At 35.5% G+C, this 19440-nt stretch overlaps 1 long non-coding RNA gene and 2 pseudogenes across 2 annotated transcripts; 1 reads left to right on the forward strand and 2 right to left on the reverse strand.

The window, feature by feature from the left end:
- Nucleotides 1-2147: 2147 nt before the first annotated feature.
- On the reverse strand, nt 2148-4514 carry LOC122012852 (annotated as a pseudogene).
- Nucleotides 4515-4997: 483 nt separating this feature from the next.
- Nucleotides 4998-9008, reverse strand: LOC122011252 (annotated as a pseudogene).
- A 1459-nt stretch (nt 9009-10467) lies between these two features.
- Nucleotides 10468-13042, forward strand: LOC122010228. 2 transcript variants are annotated; one of them, XR_006119813.1, is made up of 4 exons: nt 10468-10838; nt 11858-11957; nt 12049-12672; nt 12770-13042. It is a non-coding gene; the product is annotated as an uncharacterized LOC122010228 (long non-coding RNA). The 2 variants fall into 2 exon arrangements; XR_006119812.1 differs by having other exon boundaries at nt 12049-13042.
- Nucleotides 13043-19440: the final 6398 nt, after the last annotated feature.

Genomic DNA, 19440 nt, shown 5'->3' on the forward strand with positions numbered 1-19440 from the left:
CATTCAAATGAATAACAAAATGAATTATTTATAATATTACAAATAACTGATTCGTCCTTTTTTTTTTGTTTTTGCAAAATTATTGTATTTTGCCATCTTATTTGTCAAATTTACATTGTTCTAAATTAAGATTATGGTCAACCACAAAAGTGTATCATAACATTGGAAATATTATTGATACGATTGTAAATATAGATCCTATATATCCATATTGACAAGAATTTCATACACCGAATTACTCTTTATTGATAAACATTGTATTGTATGATTTTGTGAAAATTGAAGATATGTTATGTAGATAAATTCAAAAGGTAAATTAATTTAATAGATTCAGGAAAGAGTAATCTCTTTTTAAAATTAACATCAAAATTGCTATATAATTCTATATTTTGAACTTCTAAACAAAAAGGATTAGTTAAAGTGAATTGAAGTTTTAATTTAGTTGTAACGACTAAATATGTTGTTTGTTAGAATATCACAATAAAATTCCAAGGTACATGAAGGCAAAAGTGATCGACAAGAAAAATATTAAAATGATATTTATATTTATATCGGTTCTAGTTTTATCCTCAAGTGACAACCAAAACTTTGCAATGAGAGTCACACTCGTCTCTTTGTGTTCTCTTAGAAAAGGAAAAGATCGGCTATAATTTTCATAGTGCACTATAGTTTTAGCTTGTAGGATCGCAACACTCATATCTTAGAATAACACAATGAACAATTGTGAGAATATAACTCAAAAAAAATATATAATTAATTAAGGTCAGATAACATCAAATCTATGGCGACCGGCCCGGTCCAACTCCACCGAAGTTTCCCACCGAAACTTTTTGTTAACTATATAAAGTTCATGTTCATTCATCAAAGTTTTTCTTTGTTGATGATCTTATACAAAAGCGGAGAAGATGGCTGGTTGAAAACGATGGTTCTACTATTGATCAAATGAAAACTCCTCGATATCCCAAGATGCCTCTGAAGTGCTCCTACATCTCAAAAAGAGTGTTGGTTGTCAGGCCAGGGAAGGGGTTCTTGACGTTGGTATTATGATACTCAAATCAGTGACCAGGTCGATGAACAATAGCTAGTAGTGCGTAAATTGGTGTAGCATCACGTACCTCCGCCTGTAAATGAAGATTCCTTTTTATAGAGTCATTGTTTAGGCACTAATCTCAAAGTGTTTCCAAAAAAGAACCGATCATAAAGATATTCTGACACCTTTTCTAAAAAATGCAAGAGAGGAAACTTCGAATATACAGCTTGAATGAAGAATATGCTCTGTCCTCGATGGTACAAAATACCAAAAAGGTAATACAAGGTCATTGGATTGAGGAGCCCACTATATGTTTAGCTGATGATCTGACCGAGCCTCCCCCGATCGGCCTCACTCATAGGTACCACCCAGTCGGATTAGAGAACTGTAGTTGAAGACTCAGCCTTCGCTCAATCTCTTTGTTGGGTCAGAGAACTCGAACAAACCGAGTATCCAATTGGTCCGATCAGACGCATGATTGATTGGCTGGACCGAGTATCTAGTTGGTCCGATCGAATGCATGGCTTGATCAGCTCGATCACTATGTCGAGCTAGTTAACTGTGTTGTTGTTATACCAAGGATAAGACTGGCTCTCCGGAATACTAACTTGGCTCAAAGTTTCATCAATGTCGCGTGGATCAGTATCCGACCGGCCCCTCAATCCGATCAACTGCCGGTCCGGTCGGCAATCTGTCAATTGAAGTAATAACTACGCTAGCTTCAAAGGTTGACCTCTTTAACCTTGACCATCATGTCATCTAACCTTCTTGACTTTGACCCGACTCGGAGGTCCCACCTCAATCGCTGTATCAGCTGAGTTAGACAACTCCACACGGGTCTACATCCAATGGTGAAACTTTTATCAGTTACTCGAAATTCCTCTTCGAGGTTTATGCAGTTGGCAAAAATGGTCACCATGTATTTAGTTGGGATCAACAATTCAGAAAAGTTAGAGAGCATGAACATTGAGAGTTTGCTCTACCTCATCTACAAAGGAGGAAGAATGAATGAAGATCATCTAAAATTCAGAAGCTATTAAGCATCTAACATGCCTCTGCAAGTATTTACACTTCTAAAAAGAAACCAAGAGCCTCCCTAACTTCCTATTGTACATCTTTAATGCCGAGCCGAAGGGCTTCTCGAACCTTTTAAATTCTCAAGCTTCTCTAAGAATGAGAGCTTCTTATTAGTCACAATATTAGGAAGCTTGTTCGTCTTCACATCTTTCTCCTCAGAGTCAGGATCAAAATGCCAACCCATGAAATCGGATAGTCATTGAGTTCAGTGCCTCATTCAACTTCTCCATCTCTTCTTTCGGGTCCAGTTTCTTCACTGGTCTCATCTCTGAGTCGGTCAGTGATCGTCTTCTTGTAGAGTTCTGGTTGGATGGGTCCTGAGCTACAGAGTCAGCATAAAGAACATCATCAATTTGAGAGATCACAGTGAAGGACAAGCTTTCAAAAACCCTCGAGTAGCTCTCTAGAATAGACTGTCCGACATCCTGCAGAAATTATTGAGGAAAAAAAATACCAAGGCTTTGTTGGTTTCTGATAAGAAAAGTTACATATAGTACTATTTTGTTAGTTACATTGTTGTATTGAATCTTGCTGGTATCGAGAGATGATTGAGGAATTCCAGGGAATGTAAGATGGTCTCGGCTCTCCCCTCAAACTGCTCCCTCTTATCCATGCTCACTGCTGAGCCCCAAGATGACTTGCTATCCTTATTGTGCATCTTTCTCATCCAAATGATGGCTGATGCCTCGATTCGATTTTTCAGATCAAGGATCTTGTATTCTGCTGACAAGTCTACAGATTCAAGGAATTCTTCGGGCTTGAAGACGTCGTCCGTTATGCTCTTGTAAATTGCATGCCCAAAAGAATTGCTCTCCCATTCTGTGATGCATTTGGAAAATTTTAACTCAGATACCATACATAAATTGAACATGTTGATGGTAGTAGATATCGATCATTATCAGATTTGCAATAAGTTGCATCTCTTTTCAGAACAACATGAAAAGTTTCTTTGACCGAACTTTCCCCCACAAAATCCAGATCCTCTAAGCCTTAAAAGTTGAAAGGAAGAGAATTGTCACACTACACAGTTGATTCTTTCAAAATAGCTAATCAAAGTGACCTTGAGTGATGTTAAGAATGCACCCTCTCTCTCTGTAACTGAAAATTCTAGGGACATAAGTGGGCAAAAAACTTCAAGGAAGTTGAAGAATAGAGTATATTGCAAGAAAGAGTAAAATTTCATGATAAATGGCAAATTCAAAAATCTAGTAACAGAAAAGATGTCATACACATTCTGAAAGTATGGTGAAATTAGTGGAGATTCAGTATTACCTTTGGCAAGGATTCAATGTATTCCTCAGGGACCTCCATTTCCGTTAGAACATGAGCATTGATGGCCATAGCTGCCTTGAGAACTTGGTTAACACACTCTTTCTGAAATTGCAGCCATTTCCTTGACACTTCGGTAAGTCCATTCGGAGGAACTTTGACAACAGGAAGCCACCATTTATCATCATTTCTCTCTGTGTTTCCCTTCTCAAACTCATCAGCATCTTTTGAAACATACCAAAACTCATTTTGGTCCTTGAAGTTATCAAGATAAGTCTAGAATTCACATAAGAGGAAAACTTTCAATCATCGTAGGAACTTTTGGGTTTAGATTGTTTCTGAAAGCATTGTGGTACAACTTACTAGGAGCATAGCATCCAGCTTTCTCAGTGTAGGGATGTTCGCTTGAAGATCTCGTCTCTGGTGAGTTACCATAATCTGCATAATTATTAACAATTAAGAAGAAGAAAAAATCTACAATAATACAACAAGATGGGGACAAATGCTATACAACCTCCATGTTGGATCCATCCATTGATCGAGAAGAAACAAGTTCTACAACATGATCAGTGACAGATAAAAGCCAATCAATTTCTTCTCCACCTTGCTCTTGTTTCAGCAGACATAGGTTCGAGGCGACGCTGCTCACTGAACACAGAAGCTGTACCAATCAAACAACATGAATTTAGGAAGGATTCGGTTTCTGTCCATCAGAGAAAAAAATGACTCAATCGATGTGCAGAGCATTCAATATATTCAACCATCATTTAGGCCCAAGCACTAAAAATCACAGTAGATATACAATGGAAAAAGGCACTTTGAAGTTAGATCTTCTTCTACATTATGAGGTAGGCAAATCTTTGCTTGGAATGAAAATAAATTGCAAATTTAGTATCAAGCTACATTTTCTGAAAAGTTCTTTCAAGTGACATATGTCAAACTAATTGAGAACCAGAAATTAAAGATTACTTTTTTTTATTTAACATTTGATATTGCCCATGAAATAAGGGAGATGGAAGGTACCAGCAAGATTAGTGATGGCATTGGATAGAGCAAGGGATGATGGCACTCCTTTACCCCCACCTGACATGTCTTCTCCCAGAAGAAGTTTCGCAAACTTCTCCTTCATCAAATGCACATCCGCATCTCACCCATCGAATAGAAACAAACACTCGTTAGGCATATTGAGAAACGATCCAAAGCACCTTGCCACAGGAACTGTCTAACCTCAACATCTATCTCAATCGCACGTATCACGAAGTAATTCTAATACACAATTTCTTTAAGTCATTCTGTCGATCACCTGTGTAAAAATAAAAGAAGAAAATAATAATATGTTGATTAACAAGACGTACTATATATAAATATACATATCTTCCTCTCCTATAATTCAGTAATTCTGAGGATAGTTATCATATTTATAGCAAAAATCATTAAATATCATTTACTTCCCTAACATATTTAGAACAATAATCATGGGATACGATTTTCTTTCCTATCACTCCCCCTCAAGTTGGAGAGTGAATGTCAAGAACTCTCAACTTGCGCTTCATTGTAGAAAAAAAACTTCCTTTCCCAATGATTTAGTAAACACATCTGCAAATTGTTTTTCTGAAGGGATTTATTTAGTAGTCTTGTCACGGATAAAGTGACAATCTATTTCTATATGTCAGGTTCTTTCATGAAATATTGGGTTGGTTGCAATATGAAGTGCTGCTTGGTTGTCACAGTACAATAATGTTGGTTTTGAGTGTAATATTTGCATATCTTTCAACAATAATTATAGCCAAGATAACTCACAACATGTGCCAGTCATAACTCTATATTCAGCCTCCACTGAGGATAGAGAAATTGTTTTTTGTCTCTTTGTTCATCAGGAAATTAGAGAAGATCGATCCCCAAAAAATATAATATCCTGTAGTTGATTTTCTAAATATTGGGCAACATCCCATATCTGAATCACAAAAAGCGTGCAAAGATAAAATATTTTGGGAAGGAAAAAATAAACCTTGACCCGAGTTGTTCTTTAGATACCGCAATACACGCATGGCAGCTTCCATATGAGGTTTACGTGGAGCATGAATGAATCTGCTTAATATGTGCACTGCGTAGGTGATATCCGGACAAGTAATGGTTAAATAAATCAGGCGTCCGACAAGCCGCTTATATAGAGAAGGATCTTTTAACAATTCTCCTTCATCCGATAATTTTGAATTTTGCTCCATGGGAAAATCCACAGGTTTGGCTCCAAAATATCCTCCATCTTTTTGAATTTCCAAAGTGTATTTTCTCTGTGAAATGAAAATACCTTTCTTTGAATGAGAGACTTCCATACCGAAAAAATACTTTAAGTCATCCAAATTTTTAATTCGAAAATGATTATATAAAAATTGTTTAAGAATAGTTATAGCAATTGGATCTTTGCCGGTTATGAGGATATCATCAACATATATCAATAAGACAGTAAATGATTTGCCTTTCTTACATGTAAACAGAGAGTAATCTGCTTTGGATTGAACAAAACTAGCATCTTGAATAGCTGTAGAAAATTTCACAAACCATTGACGAGAGACTTGTTTTAATCCATATATGGACTTGTTTAGGCGACACACAAGATTCTCCCCCTATCGCTGAAAACTAGGAGGAAGAGACATATAAATTTCCTTTGAAATATCTCCATGAAGAAAAGTATTATGGACATCAAGTTAAGAAAGAAACCAATTTTGAGCAGCTGCCAAAGCTAATAAACAGCGTACTGTAACCATTTTAGCAGTAGGTGAAAAAGTGTCATGATAATCAACACCTTTAAGTTCCATGTAACCTTTTGCTACGAGCCTTGCTTTATAGTGTTCAAGGGAACCATCTGATTTACACATTTTGTATACCCAACGACAACTGATAGCTTATTTTTCAGGAGGAAGGGGTGTAAGAGACCATGTATTGTTGGCCTCTAAAGCAGCCAATTCTGATTGCATTGCTGTTTGCCAATGAGATTGGGAGGCAGCTTGGTCATAACATGTAGGCTCAACATCATTAGTAATAGTAGCAATAAAAGACCTTTGTTGTGGTGAGTAACGACCATAAGAGATAAAATTACTGAGAGAATAACATGTACCTTTACTTGGAAAAGATGACGAGGATGACAATGATTTAGGTGAATTTACTTGATTACAAAAATAGTCACGCAAGGCTACAAGGGGAACATGAGATCGTTGAGAACGACGTAAGGGGGCTATTGGTGAAGTAGTAGAATCGACAGGGATGTATTCTGTAGGTGTTGGTTGAATGGAAGAGGAATCTGGGATTGCAACAGGTATGATAGAATTTGATTGAGGCTCAACGGATATGAACTCATAAGGAAAAATATCTTCAGGAAAAATAACATCACGACTAGTGAAGGCTTGATGAGTTTCAATATCATATAATTTGTAAGCTTTTTGACCAACAAGATACCTAAGAAAAACATATTTTGTGGCACTAGGAGCAAGCTTATGTGAAAGATGAACATTAGTGCCATAAGCTAGACAACCAAAAACTCTAAGATGGGAATAAGTAGCAACTTTTCCATAGAGTTTCTCAAATGGAGTTTGGTGAGAAAGTATAGGCTTGGGCAGCCTATTAATTATATGAACAATAATAGAGACACATTCTGCCCCAAAATGTAAAGAGAGATGAGCTTGAAAACGAAAGGCTCTAGCTGATGTAAGGATATGTCTATGTTTGCGCTCGACCACCCCATTTTGTTGAGGTGTGTAAGCGCAAGTATGCTGGTAAGTAGTGCCTTGTTGTTTAAAAAAATATCGCATAGAAAAAAACTCTCCTCCATTGTCAACCCTAATTTTTGATATAGGAGTATTGAATTGGGTTTTCACAAAAGAGAAAAAAATAATTAGGAGATTTTTCATCTCATTTTTATGATGCATAAAAAAAACCCAAGTAAAGCGAGAAAAATCATCCACAATAGTCAAAAAAATATTTAACACCAGAAAAAGAAGGAACTTTGAAGGGGCCCCAAATATCACAATGGATTAATTCAAATGGTTTAACGTAAGAAATAGAACTAGTTGAAAAAGGAAGCCTTGTTTGTTTTATAGACGCACAAACATCACAATTATTATGTGGTTCCAAAGGGAAATGTAACAAGGTTTTAGACATAAGTCTAATCTAGAAGAGGATAAGTGTCCTAGACGTCGATGCCACAACATAGTAGTGTTTTGAGAAGAGGAAGATTTGATGGTGTGGATAGATTGAATAGGATGGCGTGACTTATTTTCTGATATTGCAATCAAGTAATATAGTTCATCTCGTTGTTTACCCAAACCAATCATCTTCCCGGTCATCAAATCTTGCAAAATACACCAATAAGGAAAGAATGTTATTGAGCAATTAAAATATCTTGTGACCTGACTGACCGACATCAAATCCACCTTACAAGATGGCACGACAAGAACATTCTTTAAATAAATAATAGGACTCAAAGGTAAATTTCCAATAGAGATAATTAGAGCCTGGTCTCCATTTAGCATAACAACTGGTGGTAAAAAAATGTTCTCATTACTGTTGACAAGCAAAGCCGAAGAAGAAGTAATGGGATTTGTTACATCACTATCGATTATCAGTTCAGGTGAGGACAAACCTGAAGAAGTAGTGACATTATTTGCCTTGGGAGTAGCTGTTTGAGATGTTCCATTGTTTTGTATAATGGATAAAAGTTGTTGTAGTTGTAATTCAGTCAATCCAATCATAATTGGTTGAAGTTGTTGCATCGCTGGAGTCTCTCTGATATTATGAATTGAAGATTGATTGCTATCATTGTGCTTGAAATGATTATTTTTAGCTGTTGAATGCTTGGGATATCCAGGTGGATAACCATGTAGTTTCCAATATGTCTCTCTCACATAATGATCTCTATCACAATAAGAACAATGCAACGGCTTGCGGTTATTGGAATTAGGGCGAAAGGAGGAACTAGATTTGTGTCGAACAGCAAGGGCTACTGGTTCACTTTTTTGAACGACCATGGCAGAAGCTTCTATTATCTCCCATCTTGCAACTAAATTTCGTTGCTTTTCTTCTTGAATAATGGAAGAATAAGCCTGTAAAACATCAGACAATGAGTTCATGAGAAGGAGTTGACCACGAATAGCATTAAAAGACTAATTCAATCCCATGAAGAATTGCATCAACTTACGCCTTTTATTGTTTACACCACAAGTGCAAGTAGCATCATTGTAGGATCCTAACTCATCTCGTAATTTTTTTAACTTTGTATAATAAGACGTAACTATCATCTGATCTTGAGCAAGACAAGCAATCTCTTTCTCGATCTGGAAAATTAGTGGTGCGTTGCTTTGAGAAAAGTGATTTTGAAGATCTTCCCAAACTTCATGAGCAGTGTCATAAAAAATGACGCTATCTACAATATAAGTATCAAAGAATTAAGAATCCAGGATAATACCATATCATTGCATTTTTTCCACGTCGCGTAGTCCTCTGGTTTGTTTTGCGCAGATGGCGCCTCGAGGGTTCCATCAACAAAGCAAAATTTGAATTTTGCATTTAAAGAGATGGTCATTGCTCTGCGCCAAGTTGAATAGTTATCACCATCAAGAGATTTAGAAACAAGAATCATTCCGGGATGATCCGAAGGATGTAGAGAATAAGAATTGTTAGAATCCAAGTAAAAATAGAGTAGATCATCACTGCTATGATATCATGTAAAAATAGAAAAAGAAAATAATAATTTATTCTACTTTTCTCATTAACAAAACGTAATATATATAAAGTGTACATATCTTTCTCTCCTATAATTCAGTAAAATCTCATATGATATATAGTTATCATTTTTATCACAAGAATCATTAAATATCATCTACTTCCCTAACATAATTAGAACAACAATCATGGGATTCGATTTTTTTTCCTAATACCGATCACCTGAAGGTAGTCTGTCTCGGCAGCCGGTTTCTTTGCTACGGGACGTTGGGGTAATGTCAGGCGACCAATCCATTGGTGAATATCAACAACCTCCACACGGCCACGCCCTGCTCCTGCTTGCGAAGGCTGTGTCCCCGCTTGAGAAACCGAACCATCACCTGTCTCCTTTCACAGAACTGAAAATTTTGAGTTTGCAAATAAGCTGAAATTTTTTCTCTCAGTGAATGATATTAGCAAGAACTGAGCTTGGTTTATGTATGGAAGGACATAGAAAAACGAGGGCCGATTTCCTGAAAAGGAGAAAGGAAGGTGAGGAAGTTAACTAGGCTGCCATGCAACCGTTATAGTTAGCTCCGTTTGGCTGAGGATTGCAGAAAAGTGAAGGAGAAGAGCATTTTGTTGCCTTATAAGGGGACGGTGCACGTTGAATATGGATTGAAGTATGAAAATAGGAAGGAAGAAGAAGCGAACGAGAGGAGGGAAGAAATAGTAGATGAAGTCCGGCTGCTTAAGTGCCTTGCAATGCGCAGGATTTTATGTCTGTAACTTTTATTTTTAATTTTTAATTTTTAATTTTTATTTTTCATGGTCAAAATTCAGAAGTCGTCTTTTTTTTTTCATAAGTACCCCACTTTATGTTTTTTTTAATAAGGTAAAAAATACTCTTAACTCCCTCTATTTTCTATCTAATATCTTTAATATTTTTTTATAATATTAAGAGAAAACATTATATTAAATTTATTAATAATTTACATACATTTCTATTTTCTTTATTGATGATCCTGTCCACTCACTGAGTCGATGAAACACTACAAGAAAATTGGGATTTAACAACACTTGAAAGACAACGTTTTTTTTTTTTAAAAAGCATTGTCCTTTTTCTTTTTACAACGCTTTTAATGAAAAATATTGTCTATCTCTTTATTTTTTTTACTAATAGACAATGTTTTTTAAAAAACGATTGTCTATTACTGATTTTTGTAAGTTAAAGACAACATTTTTTTTAAAGCATTGTCTATTAACATTTTTTTAGTATGTACGATAATAATTTTTAAAAAGTATTATCTATTGTAAGTTCTCATCTAAATTTGGGATGATATGAACCGTTGGATAAGAAGTAGAAAAACCCTAGATTTCACTCGACACCCACTTATCTCCCGAATACCTCCCGAACACGATCTTCAATCTCCTCCAGAACCCCTCTCACACAAACCTCATCTCACGCCCTCTCCATCCAAATCCTCTTCGACGAACCCCTCCGCGAACCTCTCCTCCGAACTCCTCTTCGCCGAACAAACCTCATCTCACGCCCTCTTCCTCGACGAGCCCACCACCGGGCTCGACAACACCACCGCCTTCTTCATGGTGGAGACACTGAAGCACATCGTGGTGGACAAATGCACCGGCACGCAACAAAATGCAAGGCCTGTGACAAGACTGTCTACCTCGTGGATCAGCTCACCGCCGACGAAATCGTCTTCCATAAGTCCTGCTTAAGTGCAATCATTGCAAAGGAACCCTCACGGTATCGTTGTTCGCCTCCATGTGTAGATTTTTTTTTTTTTTTTTGCTGTTTTGGGGGTTTCAACTTCATTTTTTTTATAATACTCAAAGTAGAGAGTTTGATCAAGATGGGTACTTCATTGTATTGAATGATTTGGAAGATTAGGATTCCAGGTCAATGGTCGATGCTGTAGAGTTGATATTCGAGTTACTCCTGCATAGCAACTATTCAATATGCTATTTTCAGATCATGTTAAAAGCATAGCGATTTTGCCTCCATCAATTACTCGAGGTCATGCAATCCAATAGTCGATTCCTTTCTAAATCTGCTGCTTTAAAATGTTGGTTTGTCTATTGTTTATTTGGTAAGGCTAATCACGAACCACAAGACAAAATAAGTGGGGAGCGATTTATTGATTGATGGTATCTAGTTAGCAAGATTATTATTGAACTGAGAGCACAAAGCCTGCACTTTGAATCTTTACCATCAGGATAAATTCTTGCATAGTTTAGAACCCCAAGGACAAAAGGCGAGCTTTTTCTCAGAAACCTGTTTCTAGTTTATTGCACTAGTAGGAAGAAATTGTAGCATGATTGCATCATCTACAACCGCTTGAATGTTGAGGTGTTGGTGATGGGAAGGCCCGCAAAGTTATAGCTCCATTGGGTCTCAACTTTCAATGTCCTTAATTTTTGATAGTATCATACTGGGAATGATAATTGACCACTCTCAATTTAAGAATTTTACATGTTTGGGTTAATCATGTTGTTTGAGATGGGGCTTTCTATGTTAAACAATGAGAAGTAACTATTCATCCTTCTTTTCTATTGAAAGCAGAAGGGAATTGTAGAAATAACTTTTTACCATATAGAAAAGAAAAGGAAAGCTTCTTTGCTCTTCACCTTTTGTTCTAAAAGCATTAGTTAATATGATAAAAATTCATTTAATTTATTTGAACATTATAAAGTTTTTGATGACAATGATAAAATTAAGTCGGGAAAATAGTAGTTTTTTTCTAATCCCTTTCTTTTTCTTCTCAGCTAAGTACATATTCATCCATGGAAGGTGTTTTGTATTGCAAGCCTCACTTTGAACAACTCTTCAAGGAATCTGACAACTTCCATAAGAATTTTCAGTCATGTGAGGCTTCATTACCATTAAGAATAATCTGATGTGACTTTCTCATAATAACTGCACTAGTAGTCGTCTAAAATTTCCCCCTGTTTTTCAGTTGCAAAATCTGCTGATAAAGCTCTAGAACTGGTTAGTAAAGATCTGCTAAATACTGATTTCTTCAGTGCTTATTTTAAATCACTCATTCTTTTTTGTATCAACTAGATTGTAACACCTCCCTATAATTGATTAAATTTCTGTTGTGAAATTTTTTCAACCAGAAGCCCCAAGCAGTTTATGTTGTGAAAATCACACATTTACTTCATATTAGCTTTGAAATCCCGAGTTGAATATTTTAAACTTCCAAGGCTTGAAAAATATATCGTCTAACCCTAAATTTTATCTTCAGCTCACTTGCAAATTAGTTTGTAGTAGATTCTATATCATCTTTTCGCAGTGTAGATTACTTTGTGAAAATCACAATTTTATCTCATCTTTAGCTTCGAGATATTCCAAGTTGAACATTCCAAACTTTCAGGTGTCTGAGATGTATTTTTTTAGCCCTAAATTTTACTACAAGAAGAACTACCTTATGGTGCTGTTGTCATTTTTTAAACAAGAAACAAGCCATTAATAAATTAGTCAAGCGCCAAAGGAAGATGAGTGACTCCTAACAATGAGACTCTTAACTTTACCCATCTCTGCATTCGCCAAGTGTGAGCATCTCCTTGGTGGAAGAGAGGTACATTGCAATGCCATCAAAACTAAACAGATTGACTTAGTTTTGCGTGCCACTCTCGTCGATTTCTATACTAAATGTGGTGAATTGAAATCATCAGTCATGTTGCATGATGAATGCCAAGTGAAGAGCAGCACCATATGGAGCATCATGATGTGGGGCCTTATTCAGAATGGTGAGTTCTTGGAAGCTGTCAACGTGTTTGAAAGAATGCAAAAGTCTGTAATTAAGCCTTGTAAGGATGCTCTATGGGCCTTAGTTGCTGCATATACTAACTTGGGAGCTTTGTTGTTGGGTAGAGGAGTTCATAATCTTATGTAGGCTGTGATTGTGTAAATAGAATTTTTTTTGTAAATATTATAGTTTTTGTAAACATTCGAATTTACTATTGTGGTAAAAGAAAAATAATAGTTTTGTAAATATAAAAATAATAATTTTGTAAATAGATTTTTTTCTATTTTAAAAAGACAACACTTTTAAAGCGTTGTAAAAGTATTATTTTTTGCAAAAACAACAACGCTTTTAAAGCGTTGCAATAATGTTGTTTTTGAAAAAAAAACAACAACACTTTTAAAGCGTTGCAAAAGCGTTGTCATTGATACAAATGACAACGCTTTAAAAACGTTGTCGTTGAGCACACTTTTAACAACAGTACTTTTAACAACGCTTTTTCAGGTACATAGACAACGCTTTTAAAGTGTTGTCTATCAACTTTTTTCTTGTAGTGAAAACTGGAGATGTGGCGCTCTCTGCTGCTCCCCAGTGATCTTCGCAACGACGTAGCCTCCGATGAACCTGCAACGAAGTCGGGCCAGGAAGGGGTTCCCAGCGACGACCCTCCGACGCTCAAGTCAGGCGGTGGCAAGAAGAGATAGAGGCAGAATAGTCACTGTGACTATAGTAGATAAGAAGAAAAAATCATACTGTTAGGATGTATACTAAAAGCCTAGCTTTTGGTATAAACATTTATCTAGAAATAAGAATCACATTGGTCAAATGTCTACATTTATGATAAGTGTAATTGTTCAATTAATTTATATTGTAGATAATATGGTGTGTAGTGTCACACACAGAAGATCATGTTATCGGTTCCTTATAAATTATAAACAGTAGCTCACGACCAAGATGGAAAGGAACAAACCATTAGAAGGTCGTAGTGTAATTAGGTATTAGTTTATCTTAACTATATAATTACACTAGTACACTTAGAGTGTATTGAGTAGGACCATTTGAGGTCGTTTCTTTTATACTAACTTTATAAAGGAACAAAGATCTCAGTTATTATGGAAGTGTGTGCTCTTAATCCTAATATAATAACAAGCACATATATTTGATATTTATTTTTTTAATTTATCAATGGATGAGATTTAGTTCGATAAATCAATAAGCCCGATAAGTTGGGAAATGATATCATTTATAGTGTGTGTTGTTGATTATAGAAGGAAACTGTGTCCTAGTGATCTAGGTTGAGAATGCCCCCAAGAGGAGCTCATAAGGATTGTCATGTTAAACCCTGCAGGTGGACTTAATCCGACATGACGATGAAGTTGAGTGGTACTACTCTTGGAGCTAGGTATTAATTAAGTGAGTTGTCAGTAACTTACTTAATTAGTGGACATTTATTATATTAAACACAGGGAGACTAACACACTCATAATAAGAAGGAGTTCAAAATGTAATTTGGGATTGGTGCGGTAGTTCAATAATAGTTCTCTAGTGGAATGAATTATTATTGATAAAATTAAGTTGTGTGTTCGGAGCGAACACGGGATGTTTAATTTTATCGGGAGACCAAAACCAATTTCTCCTCTCGGTCCATATCGTAGCCTCTTAATTATAGAGTACTATACCCACCTATACTCACCTTCTTACCCATCCCATAGGGGTCGACCAAGCTAGTTTGGAGACCAAGCTAGGGCCGGCCAAACTTTGGTTCATGGGTGCTTCAAGGTGGCCGACCATAGCTTGGGTTCAAGCTTGGTGTGGCCGGCCCAAATTAAAATAAAAGGATTTTTATTTTTAAAATTTTCTTATGTGGATAACATGATTTAAAAGAGAGTTTAAAAATTTAAATCTTTCCTTTTATAAGATTCTACAAAAGATTAAGAGAAGAGCTAAATCTCTTTCCTTATTTGTAAATTAAAAGGTTGATTTTAATTTTGGTGAAAACTTTCCTTTTAACCATGTTCATGATTTAAAAGTTTAAAAAAATTAATAATTCTCTTTTATTAGTTTCTACAAAAGATTTGATATCTTTCCTTATTTGTAGATTGAAAGGAGATTTTAATTTTTAGATAACTTTCCGGAAATTATCCACATGTTTAAAGAAAGATTTAATTTATAAAATTTCCTTTTAACCAATCATGAAGGGATTAAAATTATTGGAGAATTTTTTTATAAAATTTTCGGAAGCAAATAAGGAAATTTTAATTTGTGTTTAAATTTTTATTTGCTTGGAGATTTGGTTTGGCCGACCATTATAATAATGAGAAGAAAAATTATTTTTAATTAAATAAATTTTTCCTTTTCATGGCAAAAGAATTAAGGAAGTTTTTATTAAAATTTCCTTATTTGCCAAGACCAAGGATTATAAAAGAGGAGGTGGAAGAACTTTCATGGGTGAACAACCTCTATTCTTTTCCCCCCTCTCTTCCTTGGTTTTGGTGGCCGACCTTATTTCTCTCCTCTCCTCTTGTTGGCCGAAACCTATCTTCTTGGTGGAGCTCTTGTTTGTGGCCAGATCAAGGAAGGAGAAGAAGAAGAGAAAGCAAGTCTCGTCTCTAGCATCCCTTGGAGCATTGGTGGTGACCGAAATTCTTCATCCTTGAAGAAATTTATTGTGGCCGAAATCTAGAAGAAAGAAGGAAGGTGGAAAGGTGGTTCTCATCTCGGAAGATCGTTGCCCACACAACGTCCGAGGTTAAAAGAGGAATACGGTAGAAGATCAAGAGGTCTTTCTAAAAGGTATAACTAGTATTTTTCCTTTCCGCATCATACTAGTTATTTTTGGAAATAATACCAAATACAAGAGGCATGCGATTCTAGTATTTCGAATTTATTTTCGATGTTGTGTTCTTTTGTTTTTCTTTTTCCTTGTGATTTGATTGTTCTTTTCGGTTGACCTAAAGTTATTTAAGGAAATTAAATATTAGTTTTCCTTAAAAGGCTTTGTCTAGTCGGTGGTGGTTGCTCCCATATCCAAGAAGGCCATGTGCCTCGCCACGTCAGTACTGGAAGCTAATTTTGGAAATTAATATTTAATAGAATTAATAACCTAGGTGATTTGGATCGAAAGTGTTAAGTTCCGCAGGAGATCCAAGTCTAAACCTAAAAGAACAAATAAATTAAACTTTGGATCAAATGTGTTAAGTTCCGCAGGTGATCCAAGTTTAATTTAAAAGAACACATGTTAGCTAGGAAAAAGGTTCAGACCTTTGTACAAAATTTTTGTACAGTGGAACTATTAGGTTTTTCCGAGTAGCAACCAACAATTGGTATCAGAGCTAGGGTTTTGCCTCTGTGTATTTGGTATTAGTTTAATTATGCACATGTCATACATAATTTAGGCAGGTTAATAGTAGGATGTGCTAACTTTGTGGATACAGGATCCAACTATTATGGCTTATAGTTATTATGTGTGTGATTGGACCCTTGGACATGTCAAGGGCATTTTATTGTGTGTGCATGATTGTATTATAAAATACAGCAGGAGCTGTATTTAGTTTTATTAGGATTTTATTTTTTGATCTAGTTACATGTACATTCCTTTTATGGAATATAGGATCGATGGATGTAAATTTTATTTTATGTTCGATCTAGTTTACATGTACATTCCTTCGAGGAATATAGGATCGAAAAATGTAAAATTCTATTTATGTCGCGGATCGAATCTTGCAAGGCGTGGAACCTTTTGAGGATCAGAGGCGCAGCGGAACAAGGAGCAAGATGGATGCGACAACTAGACCCGGTGGCGGTGGCCAAAGATGGCAGCAGCTAGGGTTGACGACACACGGAGGACAACAATAGATAAAAGCCATAATAGTTGAAAATTAGTTTTTCTATTTATTACTTTTTATGCTGTGTTGTGTGTGCTTGTTAGTATGCATGCTAAGTAGGCTAGCATAGTCAAAATTCCTCACTTTAAATAACTAAGTGGGAGAGGGATTTATTTTTAAATAAATTCCACAGTCTCCATTACTGGTTTATAAGTGATGCAGCGCGTTGGCTCTGAGTGCCTTCCTCCATATCGGATGAGCTTGTTTGCGGATCACTAGCTTAAACTTTCATTTTGGATGACTATAGGAAGTTAATTAAGAGCGTGTGATCTTCCCCATCGGAAGGGAAACAATCTTATTAACGGACTTAGTGTCAAGTAATGGTATACACTTAGACACGTCTAATAGTATCCTCCCCATCGGAGTCACTGCTATTATTTGTGTGACCGAAGAAAATCAACTATTGATTTGTCAAATAAATAAGTTGACAAGATAATAAAATTAAAAACCCCTCTTACAAATGTTTGATTTTGTATACGTCCACACTATCGTGACATACAAAATTCACGATTTTTGAGATAATTTTATTTGTCATAAAGATTTATTGACAAGATAATTAATGGGTAAACCCCTCCTCTTACAAATGTTTAATTTTGTATACGTCCACACTATCGTGGCATGTAAAATTCACGGTGTTTGAGGTGTTAGTGAAATTAAATAATATTGTTTGAGGAATCAATGTTATTTTAAATTCAAAAGTTTTGACCAAATATTTGATCAAAGAAAGATCAACTATTAATTTTATTCGTCATAAAGTAAAGTTGACGAGATAATAAAATTAATGGATAAAATCTCTTCTTTGATTTTGTATACGTCCACACTATCGTGACATACAAAATTCATGGGGATTTTAAGGAATTGATCTTGACCAAATATTTTTGTGATTCTTAGGATTTAAAATGTTTGTCAATTCCCTAGTTGTTATACTATAGAAAAGACTTAGTAGTCCCGATTGTAAAAATTGGAAATGGGACTTGGACATTAAGGTAGTCTGTCTTTTTAGAACTAAAGAACAATATAGGTGTATTTAATTCATTAGTTGAAACATGTTTAGTGGTGTTATCTACCAGAACCTAGAGTGTAGATACAGATGCCATTAATCATGCCCACAATTCATTGAAGGGTTCCAGGAAACCCGACAACTAAATGAAAATAAAAACACCGTCCATATGAGCACTGCTGTAAAAGTGGCAGCTGTTGCAGTGGAAGATGTTTATCTTTTAATAGGAATAAAATATGAATTATTAGAAATTGTCTTTACGTACTAAGTTTAGAAAGAATCTGATTTCAGTTTCTAAACTATTATAGAATAGATATTGTGTCTATTTTGATAACAAAGTTGTTATCAAGAAAAATAGAGAAGTTATCTATTCTGGTATGTTGGTTGACAATTTATAATCCAATAACTCCCACGATGCAATAAATGGAAATTATAACACATCTTCTAACTTTAAGAGAAAGTAACCTTCGGAAATGAACCAATTATATCTTTGGCATCTAAGGCTAGGTTATATTAACTTGAGTAGGATTCATTGGTAGCTGATGAACTTTTGGGTTCATTGGTAGTGGAAATCTTTCCAACCTGCGAGTCTTACTTGGAAGGAAAAATAACCAAGAAGCTTTTAAGTCTAAGGGGTATGGAGCCAAAGATATGTTGGAATTGTTTCATTCTGATTTGTGTGATCCTATGACTATCCAGACAAGAGGTAGTATCGAATATTTCATCTATTTTATAGACAACTATTCAAGATACAAATACATTTACTTAATGTGCCGCAAGACTAAGTGCTTTGATTAGTTCAAAGAGTACAAGGCTGTTACGGAGAAACGTCAAAGTACAAGTATCAAGACACTACGGTGAGATCGTAGTGGCAAGTACCTCTTGGGAGAATTTAGGACTCACTTATCAAAAGTAGGGATTCAATCCCAACTCATTGCACCTGGTACATCCCTACAGAATGGTGTAGAAAAAGGAAGGTATAGGACTCTTATGGAAATAAGTAGATTGGTGATGAGTTATTTGGAAAATTACCAAATTCATTTTAAGGATATACTTTGGAAACGGAAGTGAACATAGTACTTTCCAAAGTCAGAACTCTCTACTCATATAGAATTGCTAAATAGGCATAAGCCTATTTTGAAGCATATTCGGATTCGGGTAGTCCAGCACATATACTGAAGAGAGATAATGATAAGTTGAACATAAATTCACTTGTTTGTAAGTTATCCTAGAGAAATGAAAGTAGGTTTATAGTCTTAAAAATCAGAAGGTCATTATTAGCATCAATGATCGATTTTTAGAAAAGGACTATGTAATAAACCACAAGCCCATAAGTAAATTTGTTCTTAAAGAAATTATAAAGGACATGTCTAATCTAGTACCAACTGTACAAGATGAAATATCACAAGAAACTGCAACACGTATCATAATTGATACACAATTATAGACAGTACATCATCGTAGTGGGAGGGTTGTCAAACAACCAAAAGGATTCATGTTTTGGGAGAGTTTTTGGACTTGATCCCAAATGAACATGAGTCTGATCCCGGAAATATGATGAAACACTCCAAAATAAAGATGCAGCATCTTGGCAAAGAGCAATGAATACAGAATTAGAATATATGTATTCTAATCAAATCTGGAAGCTTGTAGAACCACCAGATGGTGTAAAAGCCATTGGGTGAAAATATGTCTACAATAGGAAAAGATGGATAG

This window comes from Zingiber officinale, chromosome 8A, assembly GCF_018446385.1.
Source record: "Zingiber officinale cultivar Zhangliang chromosome 8A, Zo_v1.1, whole genome shotgun sequence".
NCBI classification, from domain to species: domain Eukaryota; kingdom Viridiplantae; phylum Streptophyta; class Magnoliopsida; order Zingiberales; family Zingiberaceae; genus Zingiber; species Zingiber officinale.